This window comes from Eumetopias jubatus, unplaced genomic scaffold, assembly GCF_037043125.1.
Source record: "Eumetopias jubatus isolate StellerSeaLion01/CBP00866 unplaced genomic scaffold, mEumJub1_p1.0 scaffold_1, whole genome shotgun sequence".
Lineage (NCBI taxonomy): Eukaryota > Metazoa > Chordata > Mammalia > Carnivora > Otariidae > Eumetopias > Eumetopias jubatus.
The window spans coordinates 93,996,227-94,006,353 of NW_028274807.1; the positions used below are offsets into that span (position 1 = coordinate 93,996,227).

General features: G+C 48.6%; 1 protein-coding gene across 1 annotated transcript in view; it reads right to left on the reverse strand.

Annotated features, from left to right (window-relative positions):
- The window catches only part of GPR160 (G protein-coupled receptor 160), a 49,862-nt gene extending 41,217 nt beyond the window's left edge, over positions 1–8,645 (reverse strand). The window contains exons 1-2 of the mRNA XM_028100828.2: positions 8,416–8,645; positions 7,583–7,714 (exon numbers count right to left, since the gene is read on the reverse strand). The gene's annotated coding sequence lies outside the window, so the exon portion shown is untranslated. The remainder of the gene's footprint in view (positions 1–7,582; positions 7,715–8,415) is intronic.
- Positions 8,646–10,127: the final 1,482 nt, after the last annotated feature.

The following is a 10,127-nucleotide window of genomic DNA, read 5'->3' on the forward strand; positions in this document are numbered from 1 at the left end:
CCCTCTCCCACTCCCACTGCTTGTGTTCCCTCATTCGCTGTGTCTCTCTCTCAAATAAATAAATAAAATCTTTAAAAAAGAAAGAAAGAAAGAAAGAAAAGGTAAAAACACGGTCTCTACTCACAACACTTCTAGCACCAAATGTGAGGTTTTCCACACCAAGCAGTTCTGACACTGCCCAGAGTTAGCGCAGACCCCCCAGGGTGGGGGTTCAGCTCCCCCAAGAAGGCTGCTTCCCATTCCAGACGCCAGCCACAAATCCAGGTTGTCACTTACACTTCTATCAAGCTAAAAATTGGGGGTTCCTACAATGCCCCCCTCAGGTTTAACAATTTAACAGCTCACAGAACTCAGGGCAACACTTCACTATTACTGGTTTATTACAAAGGCTACAATTCAGGAAAAGCCAAATGAAGAGATGCACAGGGCAAAGTACAAGGAGAGGGCTCAGAGCTTCCACACCTGCTCTGGGCACATCACCCTCCCAGCACCCTGATGTGCTCACCAACCCAAAGCTCTCCAAATCCCATTACCTAGGCATGACTGATTAAATAATTGGCCATTAGTGATTAAGTCAATCTCCAGCCCCTTTGCGGGGGAGTAGAGGCTGAAAGCTCCACCCCTCTAATCACAGGGTTGGCTCCTCTGGCAACCAGCCCCCATTTGGTAAGAATCACCTCATTAGCACAAACTTCCTTATAATGGAAAGCGCTTATTCTGAATAACAAAAGATACTCCTCTCACCAGGAGCTCTGTACCAGAACTGGGGATGAAGACTGAGTGTATTTATTTCTTATTATATCACAGAATCAAAGGTTTATGTATATACAACTTAGAATGATTCACAATATCAAAAAATAAGCACCCACCTAGTTCTCTAATATTAAGGGAATGGCTCAAAAAAGGTTGAAATAGCATGTAATTATTACACACCATAACTGTAATGACATGAAAAAATGCAGTGGTAAATTTTAATCACAGTATCAGAACTTTGTTAAAATGCCGACATAAAACGAAGTAAATGTTTATAACATGTTAAAATCATTATTTTTTTAAAAAAGCAAAACACAACAAAACTGGCAAGAAATATGCCAAAATGTTCATGTCTTTGGGTCCTTGAACACTGGGGGTAATAGAGGATTTTTTTTTCCTTTCACCTTTCCAAAATAAAATAAAATGGAAAGGAAGGAGCCTGCGCGTGATGAGGATAAAGGGATGCAAGGGTGCCCATGGAAAGTGGAGGAGGCGGCAGAGAGAAGCCCATCCAAGGGCCGGTGACAGAGAGCAGGCTCGGGGGCTTATTAGCTGGGGGGTGGGGTGCAAGTGTGAGGCTGAAAGAGAACTTACTGGAACACCTGGCTGGGGGTGGAGGGAGAGAAATGGCAGAAGGAGGACAACTGGTTTAGTGCAGGTAGGCTGGACTGCTGAAGCTACCAGTCTGGATATGGGCCGGGAGGAGGAAGGGATCACTCCCTTTCTTCCTGACCCCCAGCTGGCGCTTCCACAAAGACGTCTGGGCAGAAGCTGTCAACGGGGGAGCCCACCACCTCAGATGGTTGGAGGGGGCTGCCTGTGCCTCCACTCAGCCTCTCTGGACTCAGTGGGTGCTTTCTGCTTCCTAGGAACACCCCAACTATCAGTCTCTCCCTCTCCCTCCCCAGGACGTCAGGGCTCCTTAGAATTCCTTAAGGGCATAAGGAATACACAGGCACCTTGACCCCCTCTAATGAAGCCCAGTGCTACGTTCCCATTTCTGGGCTCATTTCTGGCCCGAGTCTCACTTTGCTTTGGCAACTCTCCTGGTAGGCAACGAAAGGCAACAGAAACAAATACAAATAAATATGCACCACTGGTTGATGATCAAATTAGCTCCTCTTAAAACTACAAAGTGCTATGTAAGTATTAGTTAATAGTATCTTCATTACTTCTCCGAGTTAAAGGGTAAACCTGCCAGTGTACCTGCTCTATGATTTCACTTCTAAACAAGGGGCAAGTTGGACACAGGGCTTCATTGAACCTGTCAGGATTTCAAAAAATTTTTGTAAGCCTCTCCCAACACTCCTGTGAGACCCACTTATCCCCAGCTGATGGAGAGGCACTGGTCGCACAGAGTCCTCCATCTGCCACAAGCCACCAGAGAAGGTGGAGAGGTGGGGCTGGGACTCCTGTGTCCCTCCCTCTATTCCGCGCTGACATCAGCCTGTTCTTCCACCACAGGATGCAGTCTGCACCAACATGGAATGCCAGGAGATTCCATCTCTCTCCAGAGTCAGTGCAGATTTTAACTCCCCCAAAACAGAGCCAAAGCTCAGGGTTCACTGCCATGGGCTCAGGCCTCGCTCTCTTTGTCAATTCCAAAGCTGCTGCTGCATCAGACACCCTGTTAGCATTTGTCATGGAGAACATTTCTCTAATGCTACGAGGCTGCTCAGATGGGCAGCCCTTGGCTCACTCTGAAAACAGAGGGGTCAGAACTGGGAACCATCTCTCCCCTGTAGCCTGCCTTCTAAAGCCATGGGGGAAAATCCTGCAAATAAAGGCAAAAGTGAAGGAGGCAGGGCTCTACCAACAACAAGAATAGCTAAACCCCGGTGAATCCTTATTCCGTAAGGCTTGATGTGCCGTGGAATCTACATAGCTCTACAAGATGGGGATTATTATTACCTCCGTTTTACACAGGAGAAAACTGAGGCTCAGGGTGGTTTAAAAAAAAAAAATCGGTCAAGGACACACAGCTAGGTAGCAGAAAAACCAGAAATAAATGCAGAGATCTAGCTACAGTCCACACACAGGATCCCTCCGCCTCACCTGTTAGGTCTGGCCAATAACCAATCAGCTGCTTTCCCTTGCCATCTGTCTGTTTGACCAGGGACTTAGTAATCTCCTATCTGAGGGAGCACGCACCCACAAACCTGAATCTGAGTTCTGAAAGGATCCAATCAACTGGCTATTCTAGCATTTCCCAAACACCTCAGTCTCTAAACTTGTGTCTTTCAACTAAACAAGACCTTCTACTTACAGCCCTCACTTGTTCTTTTCTATCACCTTACTGTATGTATATGCCTACAGACAGTTCTAGTGACAAAGACCCCAAAACATCACCTGACATTTCCTCAAAACCACTCCACGAGGTTCCATTTGTGGTATTTTCTCTTCCTTTTCGCCCCCCCCAACCTGATCTATGAACACTCAAGACTTCAGGGGAAGGAAACAAAGATCAAAACAGAAGCTTCAACTGTAATAAAACTCCAGATATAGACAGAGGTGAGAACATCTGTTCCATGACCCTTAACTGAAAGTTTCAAGATGAGGAAATTGGGCCATCCTTCAACTTGTATCACAGAAATCTCTCAAAGGCTGGGCTGTGGGCATCTCAGTTCCTCACTCCTGCAGAGCCCTCAGATGGAGCTGTGTGTAAGCAAGCAGCGTGTAGCATACCTGTCCCAGGCTGGAGATGGGTGGGCAGTGAACGGAGGGTGGGCAGTACCCTTGCAAGTCCTCAGAACCCTCAGAGCAGCTCCAGAGAGCCAACACCCAAGCTCCAGGATCCATGTGGATCCCAGTGTCAAGCTGCTTAAAGAGGGAGGGCTTCTTGGTGCCCCATCCCCACAGGACACCCTGGGGAACCCCAAGGTGCACAAGACCCATACTCCCACTCACAAATAGTGGTTTGGGTACTGAGGGCATTCCTTTTCTCCACTGTGGCTTGCCCACAATGCAGCACTCCAGAGCAGGGGTAGGAAACTAAAGTTGTTTGCAATAAGCCCAAGCAGGCAGGGTGCAGGGAAATGACGTAACTTGTACCTCTGACATGCAAACACTGCAGAGAAAACAAGACTCTTCATTCCCTCAAGTGAATATGCACTTTCCCATTTTTCTTGGGACAAGAGCCTCTCGACCTATTTTTTTTTTTTAAGATTTTATTTACTTATTAGAGAGAAAGCAAGCACACAAGCAGGGGGAGCAGGCAGAGGGAGAGGGAGAGGGAGAAGCAGACTCCCCCCTGAGCAGGGAGCCTGATGTGGGGCTTGATCCCAGCTGGGATCGTGACCTGAGCCAAAGGCAGTGCTTAACTGATTGAGCCACCCAGGCGCCCCTCGACCTATTTTTGTTATCCCCTTTTGGACAGAGGCATCCACAAAAAGACTGCTCACTGTGGGAGAAACAGCATCGCCGATGTGTGGGGCCCCTGCCTCGAGATAGCAGACACTTCGGGGAGTAGCGGAGACCAGGGGAACCCGGGGCGCTACTCTGCGCCAGGGAGGAGGCTGCTCCGTACTGCCTTTGGGAATCCCTGGGCACAGAATATTTCAACCTTCCAATCTGCAATACTGGTTCAGTTTTAACTCTCTGCTGGCCTGATAAAACATCTGTTGGTTGAATATGGCCCATGCCCCCAGTTTGTAACCAAGGCAGTTGAGAGTGGTCAAAAGATGGCTTGCCTACGCTAACCAGGTGTGGAGCTCAGCTGTCTGCAGAAGGCAGTATTCTTAATCTCAGGAAACAAACTGAGGGCTGCTGGAGCGGTGGGGAGTGGGAGGGATGGGGTGGCTGGGTGATGGACACTGGGGAGGGTATGTGCTATGGTGAGCGCTGTGAATTGTGTAAGACTGTTGAATCACAGACCTGTACCTCTGAAACAAATAATACATTATATGTTAAAAAAAAGAAGAAGATAGCAGAAAGGGAAAAATGAAGGGGGGGAAATCGGAGGGGGAGATGAACCATGAGAGACTGTGGACTCTAAAAAACAAACTCAGGGTTCTAGAGGGGAGGGGGTTGGGGGATGGGTTAGCCTGGTGATGGGTATTAAAGAGGGCACGTTCTGCATGGAGCACTGGGTGTTATACGCAAACAATGAATCATGGACCACCACATCAAAAACTAATGATGTAATGTATGGTGATTAACATAAAAAAAAGGCAGCGTGGACAGCACAGAGGCTGGAGAATCATGTAAACACCAGAATTCAACAGATTTGAGTTTGAATCCTGGCTCTACTCTTACTAGATGCAAGGCCTCAAGTGATTAACCAACCCCTCTTAACTACAATTCCATCTGCAAAATGGCTGATGATACCCAACTCTGAGAGATTTGTGAGACTTAAAAAACGTGTGTGTGTGTGTGTGTGTGTGTGTGTGTGTGTGTGTGAAGACTACCATGAACCCTTCATAAATGCCAAATTTCTTTCCCCCATATCTCTAAATAATTGACTTGGCCAAGTCTTAGCTTCTTTAGATTTCATTGTCCTCATCTGTTAGAAACTAGAATCATTCTCCAGCACTGCTGTTCTAACCCCACAGGATGGCATGAAGTGGTGCAGATGAAAGCAGGGTGCCTACAAACTAGAGAAGTATGATTGACCTGATTGCCTTTACCTACACCTTTACCTCTCATTTCAAGACCAACAAAGCACTAATTTACTTCCCTAATGCATTTCTACCCTTCCATAACAACACAATGCAGGCAGAAGATGGAATCACAGTTGTAGTCATTCCTTAAAACTGCTATTAGCAATCAACTCCTCAGGGCCGAATCCCCCCACCCTCACACAGAGGCCAGGAAACATTAGGTCACTGCCTGGTCACTTAAGGGCCCAGCAAGTTTGTTTTCTCTCTCCACGTTCTTGTTTCAGAGAACTGAGGTAGAAAATAAAGTCACTTAACCAGCTGCATCTTTCTTTTACCCACACAAAGAAAAGTGAGCCACAGGCCAAACGGCTACACTTACATATCATCAAGAATGCACTATGACATTTTCCAATTGTAAGGGATTTTTGTCAGTTCTCATTTTCCCACACCCTGTGACAAAACTGGGACACGCTTTGGCATTTCCTCCACGGACTGACTTACGGCATCTTTACAACTTCTTTCCACTAGTGGAACCACACCAGCAAGGGCTAGGTTGATCTAGCACTTCAACTTTTAACGATCACGGTATCATTTACTTAGTTTTTCTCTTAAAAGCAAAGAGGGATTAAAATCAGTTCCACCGAAGCTACTAAGAACTGTAGGTTTATCTTTCAGGAGTATGCCTCTCCCCAACCCAAATTTTAACAGCCCCCTCACGCAATCACCACATTTCCAAATTACTAATCAAGCATGACAGAATGAGTAGGAATTGTATGATAAATCTAGAGCAAAAAATGAGCAAGTTGGATGACTATATAGATATTACTGCCCACGTCCCTCTCCTTCAAAGCAGGTTCTTAGAAAGCAAAAAGAACAGGGCAGAATGTTTTAGGAGTCAATTCTTTGCTAAATAGTTACACATGATGCCTGAGGCAAACAAGGTGAAAAGGGCAATACAAACAGATAAGATCTCTTTCAGGCAGTAAGTACATCTCCACTGACCCTGTGATTTGTTTTTATAATGTACACTTTTTATTGATGTATACCATGCTTCCATAAGTATACACACATCTTAAGTGGGTAAGTCGTGTGTTTACTACTCTGAGCTCTGTTTTTTTGATGAGCATAACTTGGAAAGTATTTGGGCAGTTCAGAAAAATTGCTAACACATTTTACACAACCTGTCTGCTGGCACACAATTCAATCCCCAGCTTGCTAATACTCTTTGTATAAAAAGGGCTGACCCAGCATCCACCTGCATCAACTTGATCCCCTCAGCTCGGTCACACTCAGCAACACCCGATGCCTTCAGAGCAAAAAAAATATATATATAATAATAAAGCAGCTCCGCGGGAGGGAGAAAAAGACTTTTTAATGAGTCTGGAGAGGCAAGCTTTACATCCGATTTACAAAGAGTGAGGATCTGCAGAAGGAAGGTCTGGAATCTAGAAACAACCAGCAGTGCATTCCAAACCCACCTTCTGCAAAAATAAAGTTCCATTGGTGGTGATTGGTGGTGGTGTTACTTTTAAAGGAAAATGCCAAACATACCAAAGTAGAGACAATAGTGTAAGGAATTCCATACTCCACCCTTCATCCCGTTAGCGACAACTCACTGCCAATCTCCTTTGGAGCTCCCCCCTCACTCTTCCACTAGCAGCGCTCCCCCAGACTAAATTATTTTGCAGCAAATCCTCCACCTGTATTTCAACTTAAGTATGCATTTCTAAGAGATAAAATTAAAAAAAAAACCCATAATCATAATGCCATCACCAAAGATTACAAAACCAATCTTAATACTATCAACTAGCCAGTAAAAATTTATCAGCTCAATTTTTTATGAACTTTTTCCCTTTAGGATCCAACCAACATTCGCACATTGCATTGCGTGTCAGATCTCTTCAACAGTGTTTAAACTGCAGGTTCTCCTTCCCAGTGATTCTCAGAGCGGCCAGGCTGATCTCTACTGGCAATTCCCAATAATTCAATACCGCGGATACCACAAAAAGATTTCAGTCTTAGAGGCTTGTCAAGAAGATCAGATACGTATATTAAGTAGCCGTTTCTATACTTAAAGAAGTTTAAAAAAAAATAATCAGAAAAGTAGAAGCGAAACGATTTGACCCGAGCAATTACTAGCAATTCTCAGAGCCAAACGCTCAATCATGTGTCCTTTGCAATTCTGATCCGTGTGGGTTTCTTTCTGCGGTTTGAGCACACCGCCGCCTTACCCGAGTCATTTGCACAAGGTGGGGCGAAGCGAGCGCGTTTCCTCCCAGCTCGACCTTCCTCCGCCGGCTGGGTCCTTGCGGTCGCCTCTGGAATTCCGGGGGTGGGCCCTGCCGCCAAGTCCCTCGGCTCACCTGCTCAGGTGAGAAAAGGGAGCTTCAGCTAACGAGTTCCAGAGGGCACTCCCAGGTTATCGAGGGAGAATTTTGAGCCAGCCAGGACAGAGGAACCAACTAGGACGCCAAGGTCTCCGCGAACAAACAACCCCGCAAAAACCTTGAGGCTTAATCCCAGCGCCGGGCGCGCGGGGGCACAGTCCCCAACGCCGAAGGGCGAGGAGAGGCGACGCAGAGTCCGCCCCAACGAACACACGTGCGTGTGTGTACGTGACTGATTACACCCACCCCTGGGTGCCAGAAGAATAAAAATTACATACATCATTTCTAAAACATCACCTATTTTATCATGTTTAAAAGCTATCTCCACTGGAAAGACAGGGTGCGAGTATCTGGCCAACCCAGGCCACCGGGTTTCATCCCCGGGCCCCCGGACCCCAAACCTACGACAGACAGCCGGCGCGGAGGCTACGCGATAACCCCCAAGCCCAAGCGGTCAGGCTCCGGCGTCTGCAGCTTTCCGCCAAGCGCCCCTGCCCCACTCCACGATCTCTTAAGTGGTGGAGAAACCCCAGCCTCTGAATCCTTGAAAGAGAAATCCGTATCCCTCCTCGACGCGCCCAGCGCCCACCGGAGAAGCCGTGAGCGGCGCGGGGGGAACTGACCACCCGAAGCCCGGGGCGGGCAAGCAGCGGCGAACCGCCGGCCCTCGCACTCACCCGACGCGTCGAGGCTCCCGGCTCGCGCTCCGCGTCCCCGGCGCTGGGCGCAAGACCGGACACCTGCTGCGCCCGGCCCCAGGTGACCGCCGGGAGAGGGGCGGGAGCCCCGCGCGCCCGCCCGGCTCCGCCCCGAGCGCTCCCAGGAGGAGGGCGGGGGCAGCCAGCGCGGCCCCTGGGATCTTGGTGGGACCCCGCCGCCGCTAGGCCCGCTCCGACCAGGAAGTGCAGGCGTCCGAGCGGGGCAGTCTGTGAGCGCGCACGCCCCGTCGCGACCCGGGTGGGAAGCTGGCCGGAGGGACGCCGCCTGTTGGCGGGGGGGGCGAAAGGCGATGGGGAGAGCCGGGGCCTCCCGCGGCTCAGTGAGACCCCCTTCCGCGTACCAGGCCTGGAGGCCCCAACCCCAACTCAGGGAGCTCCTATATCTGTAGGGTGGGCAGGGGGCCATTGGCAGTTGTCTCCAGATGAAGGTACACACAGGGTGACAGAGCTTGAAACATGCATGCCACCAAGCAACTGCCTGTAGTGCTCTATGAGTTCACCTTTTTATATAAAAATCTGCAAATAGCACATTTGCAAATAGCACAATTGTATTGCATTGTCTTTTTTTCGTCAACAACGGTGCTAAAATGTTATATTTATTCAGTATTTGTTGAACACCTACAATTTGCCAGTCGTTTAAACATTTAAAATGTGGCACAATGTCCTCCTTTTCATGTAGAGCCCTGAACGAGGGGAGTGGCCTGAGCCTCTCTCAACCTCTCAGAGAGCCTGGACTGGCTTTACAAGGAATCTAGTAAATGCCCGCCAGAGGGTGCAATAAGAACAGAGCAGTGGTAGAAGTAAGTGCGCGCTGCCAAGGGAACCGAGGATCTCCCCAAAGAAGAGTTCCTGAAGAAGGGGAGAGGTGAGCTGTCATGAAGGACTACAGGATTCACCGGCAAGTGAAAGTGTTCCAGCCGGGATTCCACCGTGAGCAAAGCCAGAAGCAGAAAGCTAGGCAGGGCGTGCATATTCTGATAGAGGAATGGTATGTGAGTCACTATAGCTGAGAAGGAGAGGATGTGAGCTGAGTTAGAGCCGGGGCCGTGGGGGGCCAGATGATGCTCCTATAAAAAATAACAGCCGCCATCTATGGAGTGTATATAAAACAGGAGCTGGACATGCATCACTTGAAACTAAGCTCACACCCGCCCTACAAGGTAGGGTTATTACTCCCCCAAGAACGAAATGAAGACTTACTAGTGACAGAGTTGTGAAGAGGTGACTCTGAGGGGCTAGCCTCACTCTTACTGACACTTTCCAGGCCAATCCAGCAGGCTGAATTTGTCTTCAGATGCTCCCAGCATCCCCAGATATCCCTGGAGTGCCTACTGCTTTCCCTCCATTCCCAAAGCCTGTGTCAGCAACTGCCCTCAGACTCTGCCCCTCTGGAAAAGATTCCAGAGCTGGTGCTGTGCACATCAGACGCCTTCCCAAGGGGAAACCCTGTCTCAGGGGCCTGTGGAGGGACTGAGGCAGAGCTCTTGGTTGTTCCCCAACGTCTCTTCTCTCCTTCCATTATAACAGAACTGAAGCTGGAGCCTAGGACCGCTTAGAACAAAGACTACATTTCCTTGCCTCTCTTGCAACAAAATTCATCAACAGTGGGGCCCAGAGTCCCTAGAATGCAGTGATCCTGTAGCACTTCTGAAGTAACTATTCCTCCCCCC